This window comes from Ictidomys tridecemlineatus, chromosome 2 (assembly GCF_052094955.1).
Source record: "Ictidomys tridecemlineatus isolate mIctTri1 chromosome 2, mIctTri1.hap1, whole genome shotgun sequence".
NCBI classification, from domain to species: domain Eukaryota; kingdom Metazoa; phylum Chordata; class Mammalia; order Rodentia; family Sciuridae; genus Ictidomys; species Ictidomys tridecemlineatus.
Genome location: NC_135478.1, coordinates 198,597,535 through 198,621,464, shown reverse-complemented (window position 1 = coordinate 198,621,464; position 23,930 = coordinate 198,597,535). Strand labels below are relative to the sequence as shown.

Sequence of the window (23,930 nt, the reverse complement as noted above, 5' to 3'; positions counted from 1 at the left end):
AGGACATCAGTAGCGATTGTAAAAAGGGTTATAGGTAGATTTAGCTAAATGGAAGTGTAGTAGAGGAGTGAGGAATAAAACAAGGGTTCTATTTCTCAGTGAAATAAGAGGTGCAGTTATCTGCTAACAGAGGTCTATGATGTGATTTAAGAGAGGAGCTGGGCACAGTCACACACACCTGTAATCCCTGTGGCTAGGGAGGCTGAGGCAGGAGGATCACAAGTTCAAAGCCAACCTCAGCAATTTAGAAAATAAAATATAAAAGTGGGGATATGGCTCAGTGGTTAAGTGCTCCAGGGTTCAATACCCCATCCAAAAAAGAGGAAGGGGGTTTAGACTAGGTCCTCCTTGGGGTACTCCCTGACTCCAGAGGATGTCTGTCTGACCTGCACAGACATAAGGACCAGCTGGGACTAAATACCACTGGCACATTTTGTAGGTGATGTCTGACTTAAATTTTACAAGGTGATCAGAAGAGTGTCTGGAATTATGTAAGCATGCTGTTGTTGAATCTCCTCAGAAAGCTTCTGATTTTGACCTTTGAAGCTCTCCATGACATGATTCCACCTTGCAGTAGCAGGTTGACAGATTTAGGTATGGGAAATACATCTCATCTCCACAGTTCTTCTAAACCAGAGGTTCTTCTTTTTTATTGATTATTTTTAGTTCTACATAATTCATTATGTATTAGAATTCATTATGACATCATTATAAAAGCATGGAATATAATTTGCTCTGATTCAGTCTGCAGTACTTCCCCTGTCCCTTCTCTCCTCCCTCCCCCAGTTCCCTTCTTCTACTCTATTGATATTTTTTAAACCTGGGATTCTTAAAGGGTGGGTGCTTGTTCATCAACAGCATTACCTGGGTCTTAATTAGAAATGCACATTCTCAAGGTCCCACCCAGACCTTCTGCATCAAAACCCCTGTGAGTGGGCCCAACCATCTTTGTGTTCCTAATGCTGCAAAAAATGTGAAAAGTCATGCTCTAAAGAACTGTAAAGTTCTCTATCAAACTCCCCATCCTACAGTGTCAATAGGGTAATTCAGTCATTTTGAGGGAACTCTCCTTTCCACTAGCCTTATGTTGAGAGTCTTGGGACCAAGTTTTGAGTTCCTACTGGTGAATGAAAACTAGCTTGCCACCACCACACCACCAACTCACTTTCTTTCTTTGGTACTGGGGATTGAATCCAGGGTGCTTAACCACCCAGCCATATTCCCCAGCCCTTTTTATTTATTATTTTGAGATGGGGCCTCACTAAGTTACTTAGGCCCTCACCAAGTTGCTGAGGCTGGCTTAGAACCTGTGATCCACCTGCCTCAGCCTCCTTAGCCATTGGAATTACAGGAATGTGCCACTGATTCACTCAGTTTCTTGATATTTTACAGATACTACTGATTCTGGCCAAGCATTTGTATGATGCATCTGTTTGAAACCCCAAATTAATTAAAACCTTTTGTTATGTGCTGGAAACAATGGTTATGCTTGAACTCTTTGACAATGTGGGCTGGTGTCATTCTTCTCTCTTTTGTTTTTTTGTTTGTTTGTTTGGTTTTGGTTCCAGGCATTGAACCCAGGGGTGCTTAACCACTGAATCACATCCTCAGCCCTTTTTTGGTATTTTATTCTGAGACAGGATCTTGGTCATTTGTTTAGGGACTTCCTGACTTGCTGAGGCTGCCTTTGAACTCAGGATCCTCATGTCTAAGCCTCCTGAGTTGCTGGAATTACAGGCGAGCACCATACCATGCCTGGCACATTCTCCTCTTCTTAATCTTAACAAATGTAAGAGTTAAAGGGAAAAGTAACAACATGTCTTAAAATTACTAGTAATTTTTGCAAGACTATTATATAAAATAAATAGGGCAAAGTGAAAAAAAATAAATATTGTTTTGAAAATACTGCAAATCAAGATCTTTGGCTTTTTAAAATCTTATTGACAGAATTTTCAAAGGGGTCTGTAGCAGAGAAAGAAAAGAGATTAGTATTTTCATTAGTCCTTTCTGACAATAATGATTACCTTAGTAATCTTTATTTTAACTCACTGGGTAGGTTGGAGTCACTTTATCAATTAAACAAAGTTAAAGATTATGGTGGAGTCTTACTTAATACCCAGATGAGTGACACCATCAAACTGAAGCTTGCAAGTGAAATAACATGAGGATATAGAAAGATTGATGCTAAGAAGCAAGACATTGAACTTAAAAGGAGGCTATAATATAATACTTTGTGAAAAGAAGTATAGGTCAAGAAGATAACCAAAGAAAGTTCAAACCAAACAACAGGAGAATTTGGCCATGCAGATGTGCATTTTGTACACTCCACTGACGAAGAATTCATATTTCTAGTGCAAAGATAAAATATTAGGAAAGAAAAATCTGTATTCCAGGGAAGGCTGCTCTAAGCCACTATAAATTTTCTTTCAAAATGGTATTCACATACCCTGAAAAATCAAGCTCATCTTGAAGTCTATAGCAAAGACCATATTCACTTACTTTGCATAACTAATATGATTTCCAGAGAGACAATAGCACTTCATATTCTTTTAGAAAAAGAGAAGCCATTATTTTAAAGATCAAAATTTTAAAATGAAACTTCTGTACTTAGGATTTTAAAATATTGCAGCTAAATGAAAAGTATATTTGCAAAAAAATGCAAACATTGACAATTTTCTTTGTGATTTGAATAATTAATACTTCCAGTGATTTTACATATGGCTTTACTTAAATTTTTCATCAATATTGGACAGGTTTTGCATTCTTGAACTGGGAAAAATGAACGAAAAACACACACTTCATATTTTAAGGGATTTGAGTTTCTAAATTTACAAAAGAATAGCTTGGTTTATGAGCACCAAATAACCACATTGATTGATTATAGGTGAAAATTTTTATCAACCTATTAGTGTTAGAGAATCTTGAAATTTTAAAAGTATTAAATAATTTACTGATTAAGTAGGTAAAGGAAAAATAAGCAATAATGACAGAATCAGTTGGAGGGGTCATCAGAAACTTAAGGCAATGTAATTAAGGCCACTTATTTATTTATTTACGTTGGGGATCAAACCCAGTACCTCACATGTGCTAGGCAAGTGCTCTACCACCGAGCTACACCCCTAGTTCCATTTTTATTTTTAAGCATAAGAAATGCAATTGTTTTTTGACAATGAAAGGAGCTCTATTCACCATTTTAATTATCAATATATTTTGTTTTAATTCTATACAAGATTCTATATTGAGGAAAATGAAAGAGATAAAATTATAAGCTCTTGTCCCAGCAGATAAAGAAACCATCATTGATATAATTGGTCACTATGTAGATAGAATCTGGGAGATGTCAAGTGAATAGTAGAGCAGAACCAGTTGTGTCCTGATCGGTGTATGGAGGGTAGGTGTTATTAGTCAGATTTTTGTCACTGTGACCAAAATACTGATGAGGAAAATCTTAAAGGAGGAACAATTTATTTAGTCTCATGATTTCTGAAGACTCAGTTTACTCTGAGCCAACTCCATTGCTCTGAGACCAAGATATAGCAGAACATCATGGCAGAGGAAGGTGCTCAACTGTGACATCCAAGAAGTAGAGAGAGAGCAAAAGGGCAAGAGATACTCCAGGGACAAGATACAGTCCATGAGCATTCTCCAGAGACCTACTTCCTCCAGCCATGCCCCACCTACATACAGTTACCACCCAGAGTTTCACTCAAGTGATTAATCGGTCAGATGTATAAAGCTTTCTATGAAGTTACTACTCTCATCATCTAACCATTTCACCTCTGAACATTCTTACGCTGCCTAGCACATGAGCCTTTCAGGGGACACCTCATATCCAAACTATAACAACAGAGCATGGAAGACAGAGAGCATAGGTCCTGTAGCTGTCCACATGGAGGCCACCCAGGAGAGACCATGTGAGTTCTCACTTCAGCATCGTCTGTTTCTGTGTCTTCATCTACCCAACTTCCCCTTTGCTCCAACTTATGAAAAACAAAGTGCAAACACCTACCCTTGACCTTGCTGCCCCTTCCCAACCAGTTTGTCTTCTGCCTTTTTCTACCAAACTGCAATTTCACCCCTTACAATTTGTCTTTATCCCCATGATCTCCACAGATCTTCTTCTGCTCCTTCAAAAGTTGCTGTGACCTTCTTCCTGCCTGGTCCAGTGGTCATTCTGCCACTTTCATTTCCTTTGATGATTTTGATGCTTGAATGTCAATTGGTCCCTGGAGCATCCATCTTTAAATGCATCAATGAGGCAGTTTTGAAAGTACAGTAAAAAGTTGCATACTTAAGTCTGTCTTTGATGATCCTTTCAAAAATAGAAAATGCATTGCCTGAATAAATTCTGTTGAGTACCAACTCTTACCTTTTACTGTATGTTAGCACATTAAATTTCCCATCCTTCAAAAAATGCTGGTGTTGATGCTTGGAAATAAAGTATGCACTCTTGACTGGATTAAAACGTTCATTATTCCACTCAGCTTCTCTATTTGCTGAGGTTTGGGATAGTTTTTTTCCTGTGCTGCAGTTGAACTTAGTGGCTAGACAAGTTATGAGTCTCTGGATTTTCATCATTACATCCAATTTGGAAAGTTTCAGTGGATTCCAATTAAACATTGGGTTAATATTTATTTTGGTCTTGGTACAACTTCACAAGATTTAGGTTCCTGATACTGTTCGTGTGTTTGCCAGGTCATTCCCTTTCTTTAGACTTCAAAGAGCTTATGTTTCTTCTGCTTGCGTTAATACCATCTTCTAAATCCTTTCTACGTTAGACTTTGGGGCTCTAAAATTTAATTGCTTTCTATTGACTGGTCAGGTATATGGCCTGACTTAACCCATGCACTGATATTTGATGTGAATCTTGGAACCTTGGGGTGCTGTCATCCAAGGACCACTCATGAACACATTTGATTGATGGAAATCACTGACTTCCTCTGAATGGATCATGACATGCATACAGCTGTCCTATCCATTAACATGCAGCTCAATCCTCTAGTCTCTTAACAAAACCGTGAATCTAAGAATGAAATTGTCTAAGTGACTGAAGGATGATGACTTCGCACAAATTAGAAAGAAAATCTTCACTCTTCAAGCAATGGCTGTGAAATCAATAAACAAGTATTACCTACTTCATTTGTACATCTTCTGCCAGGGTTAAAATATAGGATCACTGTCTTAACTGATTGTTTTCCCTCTTAGCTACTAGGAAAGAATGATAATTTGAATCTGTTATGAATAAAAGAGATTGGAAACAGTTTTTCCCGAAGGAAAAACATTCATTATTTCTTTCTAAATGTATTCATTAAAAATGATTATGCATTATAATAAATGGTTTAAAATGGACACATTATATATAATACAATGACAGAAATACTTTTGTATCTTGAATCACAGTGATTATGCAACTGAGATAGAACTGCCACCCTTCCCCTGTCAGACTGTGAGCTCCTTGAGATTAGGTCTGTCTTTTTTTGTCTCTATTCCCACACCAGCCATAGTGCTTGGTACCTGGTAAGCACTTACTAAACCAATGAATTAATACATGAACAAATAAATCCTTTTTTAAAAAAAATTTAAAAAGAGGTGTACATTGAAATCATACTACATCAAATGTATAATTAACTGTGCTTTTGAGAAGCAAAATTCATAGCTATAAATCCCTAGTACCACACACACAAAAAAAAATCATAGCTACAGTTAAGAAGTATTATAAATAGAAAACTGAGGTTAAGCTTTAAAACTTCTATTAGAAAATAGTTAAGAAAGTATAACATTGAGGGAACAACCAAAGTAACCATCCATACAGTAGAGAGTCCTCCTAGATGAACTCCTCACAAAGGAGATGAGTAGAATCCAAATCAATTTTGAGACAGGTGTGAAGAACTAGGCAACCAGAGTATGTGTCCTTACCTGCCACCTGCCACCTGCCATCTGTGAGCAAGGGCTGAGGTTCCCCATCAGGCCTGGCCCAGGGATACCTGCTCCTGGAAAGTCACTTCTTGGTGTGCTGCAGCCCTCTTCCATTCAGGAATGCTCTTTCTAAAGACACTCCTAGGAAAGCCTGTCTTCTCTGGGGAGAAGAATGGGGCCTTTCTTTCTCACTCATAGTTTATAAGAGCAACTCCTATCTCACTAAGATAGTGAAGAGATGGGAGAAAAACGTGCTAAAGAGGCTTCTCAGAACCAGGGACATCCAAGCTGAAGTTTGATGGAGGTATTAGTTAGATAAGAGGGAAAAAGGAAAGTTCACACAGGACAAACAGAGTATATAAAACACAGAAGCATGGGAGAGTGGACACTTGCTAGCTCTGTGAATTTAGAAAAGTTGTTCCACCTCTCTGTGCTACACTTTATTCATCTGTGAAGTTGGGATTAAAATACCACCTATTTCATGGTGTTCTTGTGAAAATGAAATGATTTAATATGCATAAAATTCTGAGAATAGTGTTCAGCACAGAATAAACACTGTGAAAGAAGCAGTGATAATAATTACCATTATTACTATGAAACTCTGTTATTTTTGCCATGTGACTTGGACATTACGTGGTTTTGTGGGTGCTATAGTTTGGATCTTGAATGTCCTCCAAAGGACCATGTATTCAAGCTTGATCCCCAGGATGGCACTAGTGGGAGGTGATACAAGTTTGGAGAAGTCGGTCCTCATTGGAGGTCATTAGTTCACTAGGGTTACCAGTCCTCTTCCTTTTTTGTTCCCTGGCTTATGATGAGACTGGTTTTGCTCTGCCTCATGCTCTTACCATTGTGGAATGCGTCACCACAGACCCAAAGTAACAGAGCCAGGCAATTAAGGACTAGAATCTCCATCCAAAGCTATGAACTAAAGTAAACCTTTTCTCCTTATAAGTTTGTTATCCTAGGGCTTTTGTTACAGTAATTGGAAGCTGATTAACACAATGGGGCTAGAGCAGTAGATACAAGGTGACAGGATAGGAATATTGCAAAGATAGCTGTGGGGGAAGAAGGGACCAGATGACAAGACAGTCTGTCCGGTCATAAAATTAAATGCAGACTTTCTTCTGCAGATGACAAGGGTGATTGTTAAATTATTTGGATCTGGAAAGTCCCCAAAGATTCATATACTTAAAGATTTGACTCCCAATGCAGCAATGTCCAGAGGTGAGATTTTTTAGGAAATGAATGAATCATGAGGACTCTAACCTCAGCGGATTAAATCCAGTTGATGAATTAACAATTTGAATGAATTATTGGGAGGCAGGGCCTAGCTGGAGGAAGTAAATCACTGGGAGCATGCCCTGGAATGGTTTATCTTATCTCTGGACCATTCTCTTCTTCCTCCTCCCTCTAACCTCTCTCTTTCTCTGCTTCCTGGCTGCCATAAGCTGAGCAACTTTCCACCACTGTGCCCCTTCCACCATGAGGTTCTGCCTCACCTCAGGCTCAGAGAAGTGGAGTGAACCAGCCATGATGCCGTGATTTATTTTACGTGACTGAAACCTTTGAAACCATGAGCTAAAATAAACCTTTCCTCCTCCAAGTTGTTTGTGTCAGGTATTTTGTTCCCAGTGGTGAAAAGCTGACTAGCACAGAGATAGCATATGTTAAAGGGGGGGCCTCTTTGTCTCTTGCTTGATGTCATGCAGAGTGAAAGTGAGCACTAAGGACAGCACACTTTTCTCACAGAGTTTGGACCCTAGTATTGACCTAATGTTCTGCTTCAGACAACTGGCTTAATCCAATTACCAACAGTATTTGTGTTCTCTATTAACTCTGTAATCCATCCCATAGATCCTTCAAATCTCAGCATTAGTGGGTCTTGTTATTAATGCACCTACAACTCCATCACAGTTATAGCAACTTGATTGACCAGTGTCAACTTTGGCAACCCTTCTTGAGACTTCCCCTCCGATTCACTGCTGCCCCTGAATTTTGAGACGAAGCTCAAAATTTTGAGACTGTATTTGACAATCATCATCACACTAACAGAAGCTTCATTTACCTGACTGCTTACATCTGACTGGCATTGTGCCAGAGATTTCACATAATTTTAAGAATATTTGTACCAGTGCACTGCCATATGACCTCATCTTGAATGATTCATTGCAGAATAATGTCATCCGGTCTTTCTACTAGTTTTGTGTTTACCTGCATTTACATTGTATCTTCAATTGAACTTTTCTTTTCATCAACTTTAAATTGGTTTTTTTTTTTTTTTTTTTTTTTGGTTTTAGATCCAAACGTATATTCCCTTTCTTCTTGTTCCAACAAACCTCTGTTGCTAGTTTGTCAAATCTTGACCCCTGGGTCTTTTCATACCTGCCCCACCAAGTCCTGGCTTCTCAAAGGGGAATGTGGCAAGATTAGAAGATAGAGGCAGTTTCATTTGTTTTAGATCTACAAAAAGTATGTTTAAGGGTTTTTTTTATTTTTAGTAATCCTAATATCACTTGCTTTTACAATATCTACATATTTCTTTAACTTGTTTGACAATTTAGTATATTCTTCCACATCCTTTCTTCAGAATAGGATTTTCTTTTGCTCATCTTTATCTAGTACCTAATCCCTGCTAGTTTATTAGTGTTACTCATAATATAGAATGAGTAGAATTTTCCATAGGAGAAATTACTACTTAATCAACTTGAGTTAATAAATATTGGGAGATTGTTCTCATTTTTCTAGGACTTTGTAAAGAACAAATAAGAGTTTTGTAGTGGAAAAATAAATATAATTAATCTTTGAAAAATGCTCCTTTTTCCTTCCAAAGTGGAGTAACCAGCCTTCCCATAAATCCTGGGGAACCAGACCTCAGTGTTTACTACTGGAAGCTCACCAGCTCTGTGGAAGTTTCTGGAAAGGAATGTTGTGGAATTGGCGGTTGAGTGAAATAGCTTTCTCTCCTGTCCCCTGGTTCATTGGCTTGAACTAAACCCAAGTTGAAAGTAAGAAAAGGTTTCTTATAAGTTGTCAGTTTCCTTCTCACTTAGGACCTTCCTTAATGATTAAAAACTTGACTTTTAAACCCAAGTTCCCCTTCACCTCTCTGCCAGGTGCAGCGGCAGGACAGTCTGCAGTGGGTCACCACTCCAGAAGGGCTGTGCTTGAGACTTTTGGCTTCCTCCACCCGTGGAACTTCACTTATGCCTAACTGGTTTGATTTTTCTCTCCCTCAGCCGCCCTCCTTTAACACAGGTCAGCAAATGAGCTGACATTTTGCTATTCTTTTGCTTTGAGGACCATTTCATTAATGCAGCATCTATGGATTATCAATATGAAAGTGTGTTTGTGTGTTTCTGAGTGTGTGGTTTTATTTCTTCTCTTGATAGTATTTTCTGTTATGGTAGATCCATAGTACATTAGAAGAGCCATGCTTTTGTCAAAGAAATTCTCCCCCTACCCACAACCCTAAAAATCTATTTATCGGGGAAAATGATTTCTTAAAAGCAAAGAATAATTATGTTTTCTTTATCAAGTGTGTGACAAAATTATTACCAGTTTCTCTGAGGTGGGTCTCTGCCTGTGCTTTCTTCCTACATAATCCTCTGAGATAATCTTCCTAAAATACACCTTTCACTATGCTATTTCCTTATGGTAAAACATACAACAGTGGTTCTATTCTGTGGCCTCCTAACAGACATTTTTTTTTTTTTAAGACAGGAGAAGGAATTTCATGATTTTTTTTAAAAAGTGAAAGTGTTAACACTAATGAGTATCTTCATTAGGGAGGCCCCTATCCTTCAAGAAAGGAATAATTATGCAGCATGTGGAGACACTATGCTGACCTGAATGTGGTCCTCAGGGCTTCCTCAGTGTGCTGAGAGAACAGTATTCCTTGGAACACAGTTCTGGAAACTCTGACTGATAACGGTTCTATTTGCTGTTCTCATCATTTCAAACAACCTGCATTTCCTGGTTCTCCACCCTTTAGGGCAAGCATTTCACCATTAGTATTACAAATCCTAACTACAGTTTTTCCAGTTTGCTCTATAGTAACAATGTCAAACAAAATTTTTTTAAAAAATCAGTCAAGATAGAGATCATTTGAACAGCATAACTAATGAAACTGAATATATCTAGAGAAAGAAAAAATAAGAGAGGAAAGAGAAGAGGGAGAAAGAATTGAGCACTCAGAAATAATGTTTAGAGAAGGCAACGTGACACAGACTTAAAAGTCATGGAAGAGCTGTCCACAAGCACTTATGCAGTGCCAACGCCACTTGCAATCCTGATTAAATAAGTACACCACTTGTTATTTTTTTTAGAAATGGTTTTTACATCTTTAACAAAATTAAAGTCCATATATGGGAAACAAGATACAAAAGCAACAAGAAAATCTGGTTAAGTCATAGAAATCATATCTAAGAGGTACTTTGCAGATCCCCTATGCAATTCCCTAATTTTGTAGAAAAGAAAACTGATATCTAGAGAAGAGTGATTTAGATATCTTTCTGATCCCATTATTTTTTCTGCCTCATGTTGATTGTAATCTGGTCAGTTAGAAAACACTGTGCTAAAAATGTGGCAATATTTTGTGTTGTCCATCAATTCTGATTTGCCATTTAGTAGTGACCTCAGACGCTTGAGTAACCTACCAGATTTCACCAGCTTTAATAGTATTTAACATAAAACTATTCATCATAGTATGAAAGTAAAGCTATTCTTATAATAACTTTAATCAAAACCCCAAAATTACAGTGTGGGAATATAATGTAAATGGCTTTTGATCGTCTTTATGTGCTACTTGCTTCTCTCTTATCCACTGAACTATGAGCTCCTTGAGGCCAATGGTCATATGTCAAATTTCATTTATATTGTCCCTTAAGCTTTAAGTCAGGTAGTAATGGGTTAATTTTTAATATAGGCTTTTTGACCTATTATATATTATTTAAGTTTGGTTGCTAGAAATTATATTTCTGATTAACAATAAGATAAATTCTGAGGTTTTATGTTTTCTGAAAATTTATTTCAATACAATAGCATCCCAGTGGACCTGCCAAGACATCTCTGTCCATTCCTCACTGATATTTCTAATTTACTTCAATCTACACTTGTCACCTTTTTTGCACCATCAATTTTCCCCCACTGCCCAATTGAATGTCTCCATGAATGTCCACATATGAACACAGCATTTATATACTGATTGACCTATAATGTTATTGTTGCAAAATATGCAAGAATATATCAATTTAAATTTAGTTATGATTCTGCCACAAAGTCAAAGCAAATATTGCCTCCCTTGACTACTCAGAAGAGTACTAAATTTGGCCAATTATTCATTTATGAAATCAGTGTTGAAGGAGAACTTAATGTGTTTTTAACCTCATGCCAGAGAGTTTGATAAGGGTAGAAATGAGACCCAGTCTCTGGTGCTAACAGGTTCATTATACATGTCTCATTGCTCCAACTTGAGTCACGATTGGAACTACTTTAAAAAAGAGTTCTTTTCAACTTTCAGTATTGCCTTATTTCCATTGTAATGTAATTTAAGTACATATAAACAGAGAACAAAATATATGCTCTTTAGGCTTATTCATTCAATACCTATTTACTAAGAACTTACTATGTATAGTCCAGGAACTGGGAATTTCGCAGTGACAAGGATACACAAAACTCCTGACATCACAGAATGTTCATTAGGGTGGAAGAAAAAAAAATTGGGAAAACAAAAGAAACAAAAACAGTTAATTCTTGTTATTTGCCACAGTTGTAGTCTGTAAAGTTGCTACAAGTACTGAATTGGCAAATATTGAACAGACATTTCTACGGGAAAAGCAACATTAGGTTTTTACAAGCCTCTGGTCCCAACATTTTCATCAACCGATGGACACATGATCTCGTTTTGTGTTTCTGTTGAAAGATACTGTATTTAATATGTGCTGTTGATTCATTAATATTGAACAGTGCATGCTGGAAGCAAGCTTCTCTAACGTGCATTTTCTCAGGAGGACACATCAGACCTTTTTGTGCTTAGGGACGCTAGACAGTGCTTCAGCACTCTGCTTGGAACCCATTCTAAACAGCAAGATCACCAGCAAGGCAAAAAACACAGCGCCAAGTAGACCACAAAGAGAACATTTGTTTACTGAATCATGAAGGCAGAGCCCTACATGGAAAGCTGAACACTTCAGTAATGAAGTAAGAGTGTATTTAAATCTAACTACATATAACAGGCTCCAAGGCAGCAGCAGGACAGGGCTTCTAGAAAGAGGTCAGGAAACAATGGCTGGGGTGGAGGAAAAGGAGACATTCGTGTGCATTCTGCAGGTGTTTGAGAGTGGATGTCGGGAGTTCAGGGATGGCAGGATTGGACAGTCTACAGCAGAGGAGAAAGCTGCCCTTTGTCCAGTGGTGGAAAGCAGCATGAACAGTGTTAAAGACCGGAACAGCTTTAGTGTGCAGAGGAGACTGTGACGGCAGCCAATGGCTGGAGCAGAGGGTTTTGAGGAGGGGAGGAGGGGCCGCCCGTGGAACCCCTGGTCCTGTCATTTCAGCACTGCTCTGCCCCAGGGGGATCGGATGGTAGTATTCAAAGCCCAGGCCTGTCTTGTTACAGGGCTGGCGTGGGATTTGTGGCATGGAGACACTTTCTCAATGTAGCTATTTGTACTGAGCCTGTCACTAGCTCAGCGGGAGGTAAAAATTACTTGACAGTCTCTCCTGGCTCTCACCCATCCTGAGCGTGAGAGCAAGTGGGGGGTGTCCGAGTGGGTGGGCTCCAGACAAAGTAAGTCCTGAGGAACTGGAGCTCTTGGTGAAGTAGAATGAAGGGCACTGGGAGTCTCAGCCACAGTTGGGGAGCAACCGGGCCAGGCAAGCAGTCCCCATAATGGAGTCCCTTGGTGCCCCTATCCTCTCTACAGTTTACTCTTCACTCCCAAAGTGCTTGATGGAGTATAAAAGATAATCTCCTCTATCAACTCTTTCTCTCTCTCTCTCTCTCTCTCTCTCTCTCTCTCTCTCACACACACACACACACACACACACACACACACACACATTATCAAACCTCACTTTGGAATTTAAAATCTCAGCTAATAACCCTAACCCTTATCAGAATTTAAAAAAAAAAACACTACATTTTAGTGCAGTTTCCTGGTTCCCTGTTAAACTGCAAATGCAGACTATTCGCCATATGCAGTACACTCATTTAAACCCATTTGACTTCTTAAGGCAGGGTGATAACATTTTGGATTTCATTTCTATTTGTCCTACAAGAGTCTTGAGTTGTAGCCAAAAACCCAGGCCCTGGATGAATGTGCTTTAGACCTCACTTTTTGTCACAAGGCCAAGTGGACTTGGTGGAGAGGGTGGAGCTGTCTGTTGAGACATGATTTTTAGTTTGCCCTTTGCCTCTGGAGCCAGAGCCCTGGCCTCCATCCAGCCAAATGAAGAGAAGATTATGGTATTTTCTAGGTAATTTTAAGGAGCACAAACCCAAAGTAAAGTCAGGTGGTTTGAAGTCTGCTCTGAATTTTTCATGTGAAGGATTTGTCGTGATTCTGGGTTTTCGGCAGAGCTGTACTTTAAATGCTGAAGGGAGCTGTATTCTTCTGGAGACAGGCATGTTTTGGTTGTTCACTAATGACCTCTGGTTTTGCTTATGGGGAATTTTGTTAACAAATGGAAATGTAGCAAAATAAAACATTCTCTTTTCTTTGGTACATTTTTTTTCTTCTTTTTTAAACAATGGGAACCATTGCAGTAAACTGTCAAAACCAGGCTATAGATATTGGTGATTGTAGCATCATTAATACTGTGTAAAAATAAATTAGTCACTTTGGCAATCAAATACATTCTTCTGATCTCTTGTCGGTGCTTTTAAACAGAGCCTTCTCCTTGCTGTTTGATAGATCCTATTGTTACAAGAAGAGAACCCGTAGAAATGTATTCAGAAATTCTTTGAAATTTTTCCAACTTCAGGAACCTATTCAGCGGTAATTAGCCTCTGAGGCTGCTGATAAGGAGCTCTGTAGGGGGCTGCGCCCTTGTTTGGAGGTTAACCCTACATGCACTCCAAGGAGAAAGTGTCAGTTTGGGGACCTGTTCCAGTTCTGCCTCCCCTCCCCTGCCTGTTTGCTTGCCTTTTCCCACCCTCTCTCCTCAGCCCCCTTCTCATGCTCTGATGTCCTTTTCTAAAAGAAAGAGAACTTAAGGCTGAAGAACAGGATAATAACAAAATCAACTCTAAAAAAAGGGGCAGGAAACTTCCGTTTCAGGATGAAATCAGTCTATTTCCAGGCAAGCACGACAGACTGAATAGAATCCTCAGTTCTGGTTCAAGGTTAGCTAGAGCTCTGGGCTAGTACAATCTCCTTGTATATAGATAGCATCGGCCGGCCGCCATAAAGTTTCTGTCCTTGCTTGTCCCACTTGTGGCAAGATTCTCTTTCAGTACTGTGGTATGATTTAAAGGTAGGCTGTATATTTTTTGAAAAGTTCTGCCATCTCTAGAAAAATGCATATGTTCTTATTCATCAAAGGCAATCTACCCCTTTTGTTGGAAGGCATAACAGAGCTAATGGTAGAGGAGCCATTACTGATGGCAAATGGGGTGTGTTCAGAAAGGAGAGAAGTAGCTGCTTAAGAAACAGCATCAGTCTTGCACTCTTAGGAGCCATTCCATAAATACAAAATGATCAGTAAATGTGCCCATATAGATGTGCATTAGAGGCCAACAGGAAAAAAGAATCTCCTCCTCTTCTCCTTTAAGAGTTGTGTTAATTTAAACCAAGTTCCACCGAGTGACTTAAACAGCAAAGATTTATTGTCTCACAGTTCTGGAGGCTGGAAGTAGGAGGTGAAGGTATTGGCAGACTTGGCTTCTTCTGAGGTCTCTCTCCTAAGCTTGAAAATGGTTATCTTTCCCTTGTGTCTTCCAATGGTCTTCCCTCTGTGTGTGCCTGGGTCCTGGCCTCTTCTCATAAGGACACTAGTCATGTTGCATGACAGCCCACCCATAAGGCTTCATTTAAACTGAATTACATCTCTAAAGGTCTCATCTCCATATACACTAGTTGCATTTAAGGTGCTAGACATTAGGACTTCAATGTATGAATTTTGACAGGGACACAATTCTGCCCACAAGAAGAGCTAAGTCTAGCCAGGCACAATGGTGCACACCTATAATTCCAGTGGCTCAGGGGGCTGGAGCAGGAGGATAGAGAGTTCAAAGCCAGCCTCAGCAAAAGTGAGGCACTAAGCAACTCAGTGAGACTCTGTCTCTAAATAAAATAAAAAATGGAACTGGGGATGTGGCTCAGTGGTGGAGTGCCCCTGAGTCCAATCCCTAGTACCCACCCCAACAAAAAACAAAACATGTCATCATGGTCACCCTGTATTAATTGGTGCAGGGTGTCCAGTTGGTGTGAGGTGCTAATTTGGGTGCAGGCTTCTTTATAGTTGATGCACCATTCTCCTGTTTCCTGGCATCATTGTTCTTCCTTGGATAGCTATGTTAAACACCCCACACACACACACACACACACACAAACACACATTTGAAATGTTTGTGTTACAAAGACTCTTCAGGAAGATACTAATTATTTAAGTTAAAGGTTAAGTTCAGTTTTTAATGAGATAAAATTTAATAGCATTTATTTACTGTTGTTTTGTTCCTGTAGTACAAAGAAAATTTCTGCCCTGATTTCCTACTGTCCAATTCACTGGCAGCTTTTTACCACTATTTTTTAGTATAACTTTTCTGATCAATAACAGTTCTCTAAAATGCAAAGTGAATTTGACAAAATTATACTATGTGTATCTATAAATATGCCACAGTGAATTCCACCTTTATTTATATATGTATATCACCAATTAAAAATATGTAAACTGGTAGAAGGTAGAACAGTAGAATAGAAGAAGAGAAATAAATAGGGAAAGGGATCAAGGAAGGGAAAGGAGAGCTACTGGGGACTGGAATGAAGTAAATTAAATCCCATGCATGTATGATTATGTCAATGAACCCAGCTATTTGTGTTCAATTATAATGCACCAATAAAAGAAAAAAAAAAAAACAGCTCTCTGATCCTGGTTCCCTCCTCAAAGTGTACAAATACACTGAAATGTTTGCCATCATTAGGCAGCAACCATGATCTTCATTAGAAGTTGGTATCAAGGTGCCAGTGGGCGGTGCAGCACCTCACAGATGTAGAGGGGGAATACTGTGAATGTACCAAAGTAGCTTGCAGTGACCTGAGGAGAAAACTGGATCAAAAATGCATCAGAGGAAGTAGAGGTATCAGGCAGAAATGGAACTGGAAATGAATCAGAGGCTTCCTGATTCATCAGCAATGTTCAATACATCTGTCTGCCTTTTATTGGCCAGGCTGTTAAGCACTTGAGATATGAATGCATATAAGAAATGGTCCAAAACATCAAGGTTGTTACATCTAAATGGAGAGAGGGTGGCTTAAGGAGAAACAAAGGAAGGCTCTAGATTCAGGATCCTCTTAGAGATCGGTGATTGGGGATGAGATGGTTTGGCTTCAAGTACTACATGCATGTCCTAACACTCAGGTTAAACCTTGCTAAACCACTGAAGAACCAATAGGCATCCACACCAACTACTGCCATACCTTCCAACCTCGTCTCAACCAACCCTATTACTCTTTCAACACTTCTCTCTCCAAGATCATCATGAACCCCAAATTGATAAATGCAAGGTCTTCATTTCTGCCCTCATCGTATATCATCCTGACCAGTACTCATTTTTGCAGTTCTCTCTATCTCAGGTTGTGTTCTCCTGGTTTACCTAGGCCTCTCTGTTGTTCTGTTGGCCCATTTCTCAAAAGTTTCAAAATTTCTACTACCAGCCCTCCTTTTCTTCTTTCTGACGCTCTCCTCTCCTTCGACACCTCCTGTGAATGCTTCTTTAGCATAAACTTCAAGCCTGATCTGTCGTACAGTTCCAGACCTGAATTTCTACTGTCAACTTAACCTGAGTGTCACTTCCAGAGACTCTAATACACCGTGTTTAAAATGCAAATCAGATCTTACTCCCTACTCTATTTCTTCTTCTATTTTCTACCCAGTTAATGCTATTCGTCATTCACTTATCCACACTAGAAGATCTGAAAACATCCTCATGAAAATTAAACACAGCACATTTACCTATGAGTATTTAATAAATTAGTAGCTTATTGCATCAAAAAGTTTTAACTTTATCCCTCCTGAGGCTGTCCCCATCTCTCATCCTGATATCTCTCTAGAAACATCACCCTGACATACCTAGCAAGTGTTTGCATGTTTTGCTTTCCCCTCCTTCATTGTCTTTGTTTCCATCTGTCAAAGGCTCTACATTGTTCAAGGCAGGTCTCCTCACCTGTCCTAGGTAATACCTTCTTTGACCACATCAGACCATGGTAACCACCAACACACCACCACCTCCTCCACTCTTTGAATTCCTCTGGCACCTAACAGCTGTACCACAGAATTTAGCACCTGGCTACACACTTGTTCTTTTTCTTTGATATAAACAAGATAGAGCCAGTCTAATTTCCAGGGGTTCGTAGACAAGGTAAATTCCTCCCTGAGTTTTTCCCAGGAATGTGGCTTTGAGGAGGAATTTATATTCTTCCTTCCTTCAGGTGGTGAAATTTGTGCACCTCCTTGTGATGTGATGTGTTTTCCTTTTTGTCTTAGTTTATGAGGAAATTTAGAGCTGCTTCAGTACCAGACTGTAATAATCAGCTTATCTCAGGATCCTGGAAGTAGGTATTGGTCTACCTTTTCTTTAGCACTCTCTGTTGTATATTCTCAATTTTGCAGTATATGTAACTTGGAAGGTACAATAAATCCTTTTGGAACAAAGTGAAAAAAAAAAGATTCCCAAATAAGCAATTTTCTTCTCTTATTATTTCAAAATTCTCATTTTCCTACCTGAAGTGTTAGTGTTTGAGAACAGAGTCAGATCTTATATTCCTATCAATTGCCCAAAATAGAAAGCAAGTGTTAGATCCTTAGTAAATCACGGTTGATGGATTAATGCTCTTGGCTATCCTACCTGAAATATGTGCTCTGTTATAGGAAATAGGTTATCTTAAACTAAGGTGGAACTGACATGATTCTAATGAAGGGTCCTTAGCATACCTATTTCTGCTAGCATTTCATCAAATATTCAATATATCAGCAGAAAAACACAATAAAAATCAAAAGTTAAAGTTTTAGCTATTATAGTGTCTAAGCATAGTACTTAAGACAGAGAAGAAGATTAACAAAATCAAATAGTTACCACCAGCAACACTTACTGGATAGTAGAGAGCACTTTCCTCACAATCCCCAAACCCTACTGGCTGCCTGTCTGACACACACAATATTCAAGTGGTAGATATCTGACCTACGTTTGTACCCCTTATCCCTATATTTACTCTATTCCCCTACCTTCCTAACATAAGATGGCAAATATTAAAATTAGCTTTCAATAAATCTACCTGTCCTAGCCATCAAATTCTTCCTGCCTACCCACCTTTTTTCTTTTTATTATTATTATTGTTATTCCTTTTTAAGCTCACCCAGGGAGAATACACTAACTTTGAAAGAAACCACAAGAACGTAATCATAGAGTCATCTCCAGACTTGGCCTATGTTCATACTTCCTGTCTTTTTACCTCCACCTCCACCCACAGCCCCTTCTAAATATTCACCCACCAACACATGCCTATAGCTGTTGAATATTTATGCAGGTGTGTGAATAATTCATGTATGTACAAGCACTTTGGAGACTTAGAATTCACCCAGCTGATTGGGCTCTCCCATTGTGCAAGAAGTGAGGGCTTGGTGAATCCTTTCTCTTGCTCTTTGAACCAGCATGAAAATGTTTGCCTTTGTATTTTAATGATATACTGCAGAGTTGCCTTCCCCAAGCTTCTCATTTTAGGCAATAGTGGAGAAAGAGAGAGACAGGGGAGAGAGAGAGAGAGAGAGGAGAGAGAGAGAGAGAGAGAGAGAGAGAGAGAGAGAGAGAGAGAGAGAGACGAGACAGAGGAGAGAGAGAGAGAGAGAAATATGAGAAGGAATGAGAACAAAAGGCTCACTATATAATTATGAGATTTAAAGATACCCCCACCCTCCTGCTTCCCTGCTGTAACCTGTATTTTATGCCTTATGTTGGAAGATAAATTAAAATTGATCTTTACCCCAGAGTAGCTGTGGATCAAACCAGTGTGGGTCCATCTTGACCAGCCTTCTGTGACCATTTAATTTTGCAAATTGTCTAGGACACGAAATGATTCTAGATTACTACTTCCCAATGGTCACTTCCAATGCCCTAAGTCACCTCACCTCTTATTTAATTCATGTTTACTTCTTGAAGAGAAATTAAATTCAATTTGGCTTAGGTGAAACAGAACAAGGTAAGCAAATCTGTTGCAAAGCAGAAAGTATATCAGACATATTCCTCATTTGAACAAAATATTCCAACTCTTGCTATTTGGGATTCTCCATGCTGGTTCTCACCACCATTAAAGTAAATACTGTATCAGCTGTACTAATATTACACATATTATAAAGATATGTGGCTTTTAATGCCAGTAGACACAAGAATGCCAAGCTACCAAAAACTTGCCTTGACTTCATGTGTGCGTGCGCAAACACACACACATTTTTTTCTAAATGTTATATTTATTTGATAATGATATCATTAATCTAAGATTAGCTCTGGGCACTGACAAATATTAATTTTAGAAATTGGTATTTTAGAAATAAGTATAAAGGGGGATAAAAGTAGAATCTATGGATCCAGATTCATAATTTGATATTTTTAAAATTTCTTTAAGAATTACTGATATGTACAGTTTTAATATTTTTAATTTTTTTTTAGTTGTTGAAAGACCTTTCTTTTATTTATTTATATGTGGTGCTGAGAATTGAACCCAGTGCCTCACACATGCTAGTCAAGTGCTCTACCAGTGAGCCCCAGCCCCAGCCACCAGTTTTAACATTTTATTTCTGTCTGTGAGATAGTTTGTAAATATAAGCTAGAGTGAAGATTTCAGTTTAGTAATTAAAAGATTATCTGAGCACAGTGGCATGCACTTATAATTCTAGTTAGGAGATTGAGGCAGGAGGATCTCAAGGTTGAGGACAGCCCATCAGAAGGAGGAGGAGAAGGTGGAAGAGGAGGAGGAGAGAGAGAAAAACCCAAGAATTGTCAGTTTAAATATTTTAAAATATTCAAGTGGAAATGTTTTGCTATTTGCCTACCCCCTAGTAAAATGCAGTTGCATAATTTGATATTAAATAAGTAATAAGCAAACAAAACTTGGTCCTAGAAATACCACTTGACTGGCTAGTCTTTCTAACTATTCAAGGCTTCAAAGCATGAATACAATCACATGACTGGCTGCTTCTAGGTCCAGTCCATTATCACCTCTCCACATTCCCTTTTCCTTAAATATCAACATCCATCTCTTCCTTCCAGCCTCCCAATAGTCCCTGACCATTATGGACATATGGGATGCATCCTATATATATATATATATACATATATATATATAGGATGTTGGATATGAAACTTTACAGTTATGGTAGGAACAGATTTGGGGCAGGTGCAGCCTTAGAGGGGTCCTTTTGAACCTGCTTGCCTCCTTCTACTGCCTGTGATCTTTCCAAGAGAGAACAGCAATCCAGAAGGAGATCATCAGTCAAGAGAACAGCCCTCTCAATTGCAGGACACACCCAACACAGCTGACCCAGGTTTGGGAAACATAAGGACCAACTCTATGGCCTGCCTCAACTCAAACAAGCAAGAAGGCTGAATGGAACCAGAAAGCCCCAGTGGTTGAGATGAATGCAAGAGGCATTTGGAAAGCGCATCGCCACTGGCTCTTAAAATTCCAGTTTTAAAGGAAAACCTTTAGGTGGAGCTAATATTCATAAAAATGCATGCCAGAGTGAGAAATATTCCTTTTATGAATTAAGCAAAGCTTGTAGATTTTTCCCATGGCTTTAAACACTCAAATACTAGTCAAAACCTGTGAATATGTATACATTCCTTTATATGGATAATTAGCCTCTTTATTGGCGGCGCCTCCTGGATTAGTAGGATTCTTCCATGCAAATAAGCTGTAGAGGAAGGCAGTATAACAAAGGATACCTTTCATGTGGCTTCAGATCTTATTCAGTAAAACTTCCACATTTAGAGAAAGAGAAATGCCAAATTCCTAGATTTCCATAACTTTCTTTCAAATGGTTTTAAATTAACTAATTTATAAAAATAAAGTCCTCACAGATTTTCCGTTGATATACATGAACAACAAATAGACTCACTCTTCCCATTCTTTGGAAAATAGACTCACCAAGGAGTGGATGTCTAATTTTGAACTTGTGACTGTGATAGAAGTCATGTGAGAATCATATGTATGATTTGAGTAATAACCCACTGAATTTAAGATAAATATAGGCTAGTTGGTGCATTAGCATCTCAACTTAAGTTGCAATAAAGTTTTCCATTGATAGTACCAAATTTGCAACACCTCTCTCTCTTGGGCCAAGAGAGTTGGTTTTTTGGTTGGGTTTGTGAGTTTGGATTGACTTATTTGTTTAACCACTTTCTTTTCATGGTAGAAGTATCCATTTTTGTTGTGAGCCTGAAGTTTTGGGGTCCTTTGGTAGTTTTTTTTTTTTAAATGATATTGTGGTCTCACATTTTAATGGTTCCTGGAAGAACTGGCCAGCTGTTTATTTTAATTACTTTACAGGAACCCACATGACAATATTTGAAGGCCATTTTCATATTACTCATTGTTTATTGTTTTGGTCATGTTTTTTTCCCAACAGGATATAGTTTTCAAGGTAAGATTCCATTGGTTTTCCTTATAGTTCAGAAATCAAATTTAGAACTTATTAATTTTCTTCTCTGTCTCCGCCACATAGTACCCTCTACCACCCTATCCTTCCCCTCAAAGGAACGTTCATGGTTTGGATAAATATTTCCACTAAGTCTGCTTTGAAAGCCAATTATTTAGAAACAAATACAATCTCAAGAACCACAACGTTTGAGGGTGTTAAGAAGTATTTTAACATAAATCGTCCTGTTCACCAGCCTCCCAAACACTAAGTCCTAAAATGATGCCTGGAGGTGCCTGAGAAGAGGAAAATAACATTACGTTCTCTAACTGTGACTTTGGCACATTTCCGACGTCAGAAATAGAGTCGCCTCTTCAGAAATCATTTTAGAGTTAACTGATTGGGAAAATATGCAGGTCTATTCATTTTCACAAGTATACTTATAAAATCAAAGCTCAGTTCTCAAGATCAAGTCTTTATTGTCAAACATTAATGGATTGTGTAAAGTTTCATTTTTAAAACAGATCTCACTACCTGCCGAAAGCAAATTTAGCATTCCTTATTCCTTCTCCAATCCATCAAGGAGGAGGAGGTCTGTTATTGTGTTCATAATTCCAAATTATTTATAATGTGCCATATGCTGATGCGTTTCTATATTATTTGAATGAAACACAAAGTTAAAAATCCCTGAAGTTACTACAATGTTTTGTGGAATCATAATATGAATTCTAAAAAGCATCAAGGAAAAGATAGATTTCATTATAATCTGTGCCTGTGAAGGGCATTTAGGGGGGAAAAAAACTTTCACATACTTGATTCCATTCTTGTTGCGAGTGATAAAGCACATAATAAAACAGTCACAGAATCATAAGGCTAACAGGGTTAGTAGTTCCGGCTTTCCATCTTACAGATATGAAAGCCAGGATCCAAGGATGTTAAGTGAAATTTCCCAAGGGCTCTAGTTTTTCCAGAGTTTCCCATTACCTTTCTGTCTGATGCAGACTTTGTTAACCTCATCTTTCAGAGAATGTAAATCATAGCCCCTCATCCAAAGTCACTCAGCTATTCAGTGAACTGGGGACAGGTCTTTGCCTTCTAGCTCATTTTTTTCTACTTTCCAAGGCTCTGCCTGCTGTTGATCTCTGCAGGCTGAAGGGCCACTCCCACCCCATTTCTAGCTTTTAGGTGAAAAAGTTCTCTGTTTCTCTCACAAGGTGCTACAGACTCCTGCAAACGTGTGGGTAACATCCTCAGGATCATTAATAACAGGAAATAAACATTCTGACTGCAGTGTTTTTTCAACTGCTTCTCCGAGTTACATAGTGTGTACTTAGTAAATATTGGTTGAGTTGAACGGGGAGTAGAGGTAACAGATCTCCTGGTTTTTCTGCGAGGACTGAAGACCCTGTAGAAGGAGCTTTTGGTTCCAGTGTGTAAAAGACGTGCTTAGCCAAGAGAAAACCTGAGAACCAAATCTGACTCCACCGCTTAAAAACCTCCGTGACCTTGGGAAAGTTCCTAACTTTCCTGAACTATAATTTTCTTTTCTGTAAATACCATCTACCTTACAGGGATTTTATGCGGATTAAATTAGACAATGTGTGCACAGAGTTGGGCACACAGCGCACACCCTTCCCTGCCCCTCGTCTGTTCGGGAGGTGACTGCTTCTCCTCTTTGTTTGAAAGTCAGGGAATTAAAATCAAGCTGGGCTGTGTCTAGATACTGTAGCATTATTGGCACAGCCCTGGAGACTTGAATGAAACACAGGGTGTCGTGACTTTATTTCATTGGCAAGTGCCACACGTGCAACCCATGGCGAGGGGTGAGGTTTTCCTTTTTTCTTTGACACTTCACTTAGCAAAGGAAACTCCCAGGTGAAGGGGGTTTTGTGTGGTGAAATGTGATTGTTTTGAAAAACGCTTTCTACAGTAACATGCTGTGGAACAATATTTAGTTAACTAAATGGTCTTTAGTGTTTTGTAGAGTAAATATTTAAAATCATGACACTTCTGTGGCTTAGGTATACAAATGATATTATAGGATTTCTCCTTGAAATCATTGGTCAGATTTGTGCCCATACTTTCCACCTTTTCAAAATTTGGAATATTCTAAAATAATACTCACGTACTAAGAAATGGTAATAAGTATGAATGAGAAATTTACG

General features: G+C 38.7%; 1 protein-coding gene across 5 annotated transcripts in view; it reads left to right on the top strand.

The window, feature by feature from the left end:
- Window positions 1-23,930, top strand: part of Dync1i1 (dynein cytoplasmic 1 intermediate chain 1) — a 293,572-nt gene that overhangs the window by 244,296 nt on the left and 25,346 nt on the right. The gene's annotated exons all lie outside the window — the stretch shown is intronic.